Source organism: Triticum dicoccoides, chromosome 3A, assembly GCF_002162155.2.
Source record: "Triticum dicoccoides isolate Atlit2015 ecotype Zavitan chromosome 3A, WEW_v2.0, whole genome shotgun sequence".
Taxonomy (NCBI): Eukaryota; Viridiplantae; Streptophyta; class Magnoliopsida; order Poales; family Poaceae; genus Triticum; species Triticum dicoccoides.
In genome coordinates, this window is record NC_041384.1 from 188,235,121 (window position 1) to 188,241,526 (window position 6,406).

Consider the following 6,406-nt stretch of genomic DNA (forward strand, 5'->3'; position numbering starts at 1 on the left):
TCTGGGGCAGCGACAAAAAATCTGAACTCCCTAGTTGACCTCGCCTCGACCATCATTGACCCCTACTACATGAAGATGAAGAATGAAAGCAAGAAGGATAAGAACGCCTGGCACAGTGTGTGGCATGAGAAACTGGATGAAAAACATGTCAAGTACACGGCCAAGGATGCGTACACAAGCTACGAGATGTACAGGAGGATCGTTGACATGAGGAAGTGTCTTCTTCCTGCCCCAGACGAGGGATCGAGCCACAGAGCAGCGGCGGGAGCGTCACAAGAAGTAGATGACTATACGATCGTTTCTCCTACTTTAGAATACATGCAATTGTTTATTGAGGTGTGTGCGAATGATCTGTATAGTCACTTATGTAATTGGATGTTTATTTTAGTTATATATATACATGTTATTCTTCTGTAGACAGAGCAAATCACATGGCTTATTAGCAGCAATTGTCTGTGTTATTATTGGTGTTCGCACACATTTCTGATTACGGACCTGTTTGCCGCATATCACACACATCTTGTTCAGTTGAACCGTTTCCATTGTGTTGCCTTATCACACACAATTCATCCTAGTGAACTGTATGATGTATATCTCACACACCTTCATCTGGATGCCCGTTCCTTTTGTTCCACCTCAATGCAAATAGTTAATTGAACTGAACCGTATGCCCTGCATGGCACACGCAACTAAAATCTGAACCGTGTTTGATGCATCTATCATCGCAAACGTTTTGCACCTTTTTGACGGGGTTTTACACCACCATTTGCGATTATGGCATCGCACACAGTTTTGTCGAAGGGTCTTTGATTGTAGTGTGATACATCTCCAACGTATCTATAATTTTTGATTGCTCCATGCTATATTATCTACTGTTTTGGACATTATTTGGCTTTATTGTCCACTTTTATATTATTTTTGGGACTAACCTATTAACCGGAGGCCTAGCCCAGAATTGTTGTTCTTGCCTATTTTACGGTTTCGAAGAAAAGTAATATGAAACGGAGTCCAAACGGAATGAAACCTTTGGGAACGTGATTTTCTCGCCGAACAAGATCCAGGAGACTTGGACCCTACGTCAAGCAACCAACAGGGAGGCCACGAGGTAGGGGGCGCGCCTACCCCCCCCCCCCCAGGCGCGCCCTCCACCCTCATGGGCCCCCTATTGCTCCACCGGCGTACTTCTTCCTCCTATATATACCTACGTACCCCCAAACAATCAGATACGGAGCCAAAAACCTAATTCCACCGCCGCAACCTTCTGTATCCACGAGATCCCATCTTGGGGCCTGTTCCGGAGCTCCGCCGGAGGGGGCATCCATCACGGAGGGCTTCTACATCAACACCATAGTCTCTCCGATGAAGTGTGAGTAGTTTACCTCAGACCTTCGGGTCCATAGTTATTAGCTAGATGGCTTCTTCTCTCCTTTTGGATCTCAATACAATGTTCTCCCCCTCTCTTGTGGAGATCTATTCGATGTAATCTTCTTTTTGCAGTGTGTTTGTTGAGACCGATGAATTGTGGGTTTATGATCAAGATTATCTATGAACAATATTCGAATCTTCTCTGAATTCTTTTATGTATGATTGGTTATCTTTGCAAGTATCTTCGAATTATCAGTTTGGTTTGGCCTACTAGATTGATCTTTCTTGCAATGGGAGAAGTGCTTAGCTTTGGGTTCAATCTTGCGGTGTCCTTTCCCAGTGACAGTAGGGGCAGCAAGGCACATATTGTATTGTTGCCATCGAGGATAACAAGATGGTTTTTTATCATATTGCATGAATTTATCCCTCTACATCATGTCATCTTGCTTAAAGGCGTTACTCTGTTTTCATGAACTTAATACTCTATATGCATGCTGGATAGCGGTTGAGTGGAGTAATAGTAGTAGATGCAGGCAGGAGTCGGTCTACTTGTCTTGGACGTGATGCCTATATACATGATCATACCTAGATATTCTCATAAATATGATTAATTCTGTCAATTGCTCAACAGTAATTCGTTCACCCACCGTAAAATACTTATGCTCTTGAGAGAAGCCACTAGTGAAACCTATGGCCCCCGGGTCTATCTTCATCATATTAATCTTCCAATACTTAGTTATTTCCTTTGCTTTTTTGCTTTACTTTTATTTTAATTTGCATCTTTATCACAAAAATACCAAAAATATTATCTTATCATATCTATCAGATCTCACTCTCATAAGTGACCGTGAAGGGATTGACAACCCCTTATCGCATTGGTTGCGAGGAGTTATTTGTTTTGTGCAGGTACGAGGGACTCGCGCACAGCCTCCTACTGGATTGATACCTTGGTTCTCAAAAACTGAGGGAAATACTTACGCTACTTTGCTACATCATCCTTTCATCTTCAAGGAAATCCAACGCAGTGCTCAAGAGGTAGCATAGTGTCACGTTCGGACCATCATGTAGTAGTGCTTATTGCATTACTATGTTTCTCCATGAACTTAATACACTAGATGCATGATGGATAGCGGTTGATGTGTAGAGTAATAGTAGTAGATGCAGGCAGGAGTCGGTCTACTAATCTTGGACGTGATGCCTATATAATGATCATTGCTTGGATATCGTCATGATTATTTGAAGTTCTATCAATTGCCCAACAGTAATTCATTTACCCACCATTTGCTATTTTTCTCGAGAGAAACCACTAGTGAAATCTACGTTCCTCGGGTCTCTTCTTTATTACATTTTCCTTCGCGATCTATTTTTATTTGCTTTTATTTTCAGATCTATTAAAACAAAAATACAAGAGTACCTTGCTGCACTTTATTTTATTTGGCGATCTATCTATCAATTTATTACAACTTTCTCACGTCCACTTGCCAATTTCTGGCACCGTTGCCCGAAAGGGATTGACAACCCCTTTAATACGTCGGGTTGTGAGTATTTGTTATTTGTGTGCAGCTGACGTCACGTAGTGTTGCATGGTTCTCCTACTGGTTCGATAATCTTGGTCTCATCACTGAGGGAAATACCTACCATTGTTGTGCTGCATCATCCCTTCCTCTTTGGGGAAATACCGACGTAGTTCAAGAAAACATCAATGCCTTTTGGACTAACAAGTGCTGGTTCTAAGTTTGCAAGAGCAGTTTCGATTGGTTTTGAGCCATGGTTGCACAAAAATGTGGAAGCTTATATGGATGATATAGTGTTCAAAACCAAGGACAGATCAATCCTCCATGGAGATTTGGAAGAAACATTCGCAAACTTGCGGAAGATAAACATGAAGCTCAACCCTGAGAAGTGCGTGTTTGGTGTTCCATCCGACAAACTTCTCAGTTTTTTGTGTCCTAGAGTGGGATCGAAGTGAACCCTGACAAGATAAAGTCTATTGAGAAGATCCAAGCACCCAAGACCGTCAAGGATGTGCGGCGTCTTGTCGGTTGTGTCGTTGCTCTAAGTAGGTTTATTTCAAGGTCTGCTGAGTGCGCCCTGCTGTTTTTCAAGATATTGAAAAAGGCGGGACCAGTAAAATGGACTTCAAAAGCAGAGGCTTCACTTCATGACCTGAAAAGATACTTGTCCTCTGCACCAACTCTACTCGCGCCCAAGCCACGAGAACCGTTGTTGCTATACTTAGAGGCAATGAATCAAGTGGTCAGTGTTTCACTGGTTGCACAGAGAGAAGTTACCGATGAGGAAACATCGGCAACAGAGCCACTCCACGGCAAAGCAGAGTCCTCCATGGTAGGTCCAGATGCTGGCAAGGCAAAGGTACTTCAGAAAAAACAAGTTGATCAGCAGATCACGTTGAAGAAGAAGGTGGTGCAGCAGCTGATACATCTCCGTCGTATCTACATTTCCTAACACTTCTGCTCTTGTTTTGGACTCTAGTTTGCATGATTTGAATGAAACTAATCCGGACTGACGCTGTTTTTAGCAGAACTACCATGGTGTTCTTTTTGTGCAGAAATAAATGTTCTCGGATTTGGACAAGACTTTTTGGATAATTATTTCAGAATAAATAAAAAATACTGGAACCAAGAACCACCGGAGGGGAGGCTCTGGCTGACCACAAGACACCAGGGCGCGCCACCCCCTCCAGGCGCGCCTTGGTGCGTTGTGGGGCCCTCGGGGCTCCACAGACCCTAATTCCACCACTATAAATTCCTATTTTTGCAAAAAAATAAGAGAGGAAGTTTCATCGTGTTTTACGATACAGATCCGCCGCCACCTCATGTTCTTCATCGGGAGGCTAGATCTGGAGCCCGTTCGGGGCTCCGGAGAGGGGAATCTTCGGTCTTCGTCATCATCAACCCTCCTTCATCACCAATTCCATGACACTCCCCACCGGGAGTGAGTAATTCCTTCGTAGGCTCGCTGGTCGGTGAGGAGTTGGATGAGATTCATCAAGTAATCGAGTTAGTTTTGTTAGGGCTTGATCCCTAGTATCCACTATGTTCCGAGATTGATGTTGTTATGACTTTTCTATGCTTAATGCTTGTCACTATGGCCCGAGTGCCATGATTTCAGATCTGAACCATTTATGTTTTTACCATTATATCTATGTTCTAGATCTGATCTTGCAAGTCATATTCACCTATTACATGTTATGATCCGTAAACCCTAGTGTGACAGTAATTGGGATACTTTCCGGTGATGACCGTAGTTTGAGGAGTTCATGTATTCACTATGTGTTAATGCTTTGTGCCGGTTCTCTATTAAAAGGAGGCCTTAATATCCCTTAGTTTCCTTATGGACTCCGCTGCCATGGGAAGGTAGGACAAAAGATGGCATGCAAGTTCTTTTCCATAAGCACATATGACAATTTACGGAATACATGCCTACATTATATTTATGAACTAGAGCTAGTTCTGTATCGCCCTAGGTTATGACTGTTATATGATGAATCATCCCACAAATTGCACTGATCCAATGCCTATGAGTTTTCAACATATTGTTCTTGCTAAGTTACTATCGCTATTGCTATTGTTACAACTGCTACAAACTGTTACTGCTATTACCGTTACCACTGCTATCAAAATTATCATACTATTGTGCTACTGATCACTTTGCTGATGATATTTAATCACCAGGTGTGGTTGAATTGACAACTCAACTGCTAATACTTACAAATACTCTTTGGCTCCCCTTGTGTCAAATCTATAAATTTTGGTTGAATACTCTACCCTCGAAAACTATTGCGATCCCCTATACTTGTGGGTTATCAAGAACTTTTACTGGCGCCGTTGCCGGGGAGCATAGCTATATTTGTGGAGTCACTTGGGATTATTGTCTATTTATCAGTATGAAGAATCTAAAGGATACAAGAGCCAAGATTTTTTTCTCTAAGACGAGGGGAGGTAAGGAATTGCCATCTAGCCCCGTGCTTGATTCGCCTTCTGTTATGAGTAAACTTGGAACACCAGCACATGCTATTAACCTGATATGTCACAAGTCATTGATGATGCTACTTCTGCTATGAATGATGCTTATGATGATGCTAGTACCTTGCCTGATGATAATGTGCCACTAGGTGAATTTCTTGATGAACAACTTGCTAGAGCTAAAGATACTGAGAATGCTGAAACTGATGAAATTATTGAAACTAATGAAGTCCTTTAAACTGAGAATTATGAAACACCTATTAGACCTATCTCTCCTAGATTTGAAACGCCTAAGATACCTGAAGGTTATGTTATGGATGAGGAGATAGCTAGAGACTTTCTTGCTTGCAACGATAGAGATGATCTTAAGAAATTACTATGCAAACTGAAAGAAAAATCTTTGAATGCTAGAATAAAATGTGATCCGAAGTTTTCTACTTCACCTATATTTGTTACTGATAAGGATTATGAATTCTCTGTCGACCTAGCGTTAATTACTTTGGTTGAATCTGATCCTTTCCATGGCTATGAAATGGAAATAATTGTGGCACATCTTACTAAATTAAATGATATAGCCACCCTTTTTGCTCATGATGAGAAAATTCGCTATTACTATATTATGAAGTTATTTCCATTCTCGTTAAAGGTGATGCTAAGATATGGTATCATACTCTTTGTAACGCCCGGATAATCTTGCTACAGTAATCCCACGCTAATCAGGGCACGTCATCCCGATTACTCTTGCTATCCTCGAAATAATTCGAAACCGTTCAAATTCAAAATTCAAATTGATGAAAACAATAAAAGTTTTCAAAATTTAAAATAAAATTGTTCGGTGGTTGACGAATATTACAAGGGTAATTATGATGCAACAAACAAATTTTTATTAAATGCCTAAGTGTTTATAGATAAATAAAAAAACATAAAAGAAAATAAATAAAAGGAAAACAGAAAAACAATACAAAAAAAAAGAGAAAAGAAACCCCCTGGGCTTCGGCCCAGCTGACCACAGGCCAACTGGGCCACCACCAGGGCCCAGCCGGCCACTCCCCCCC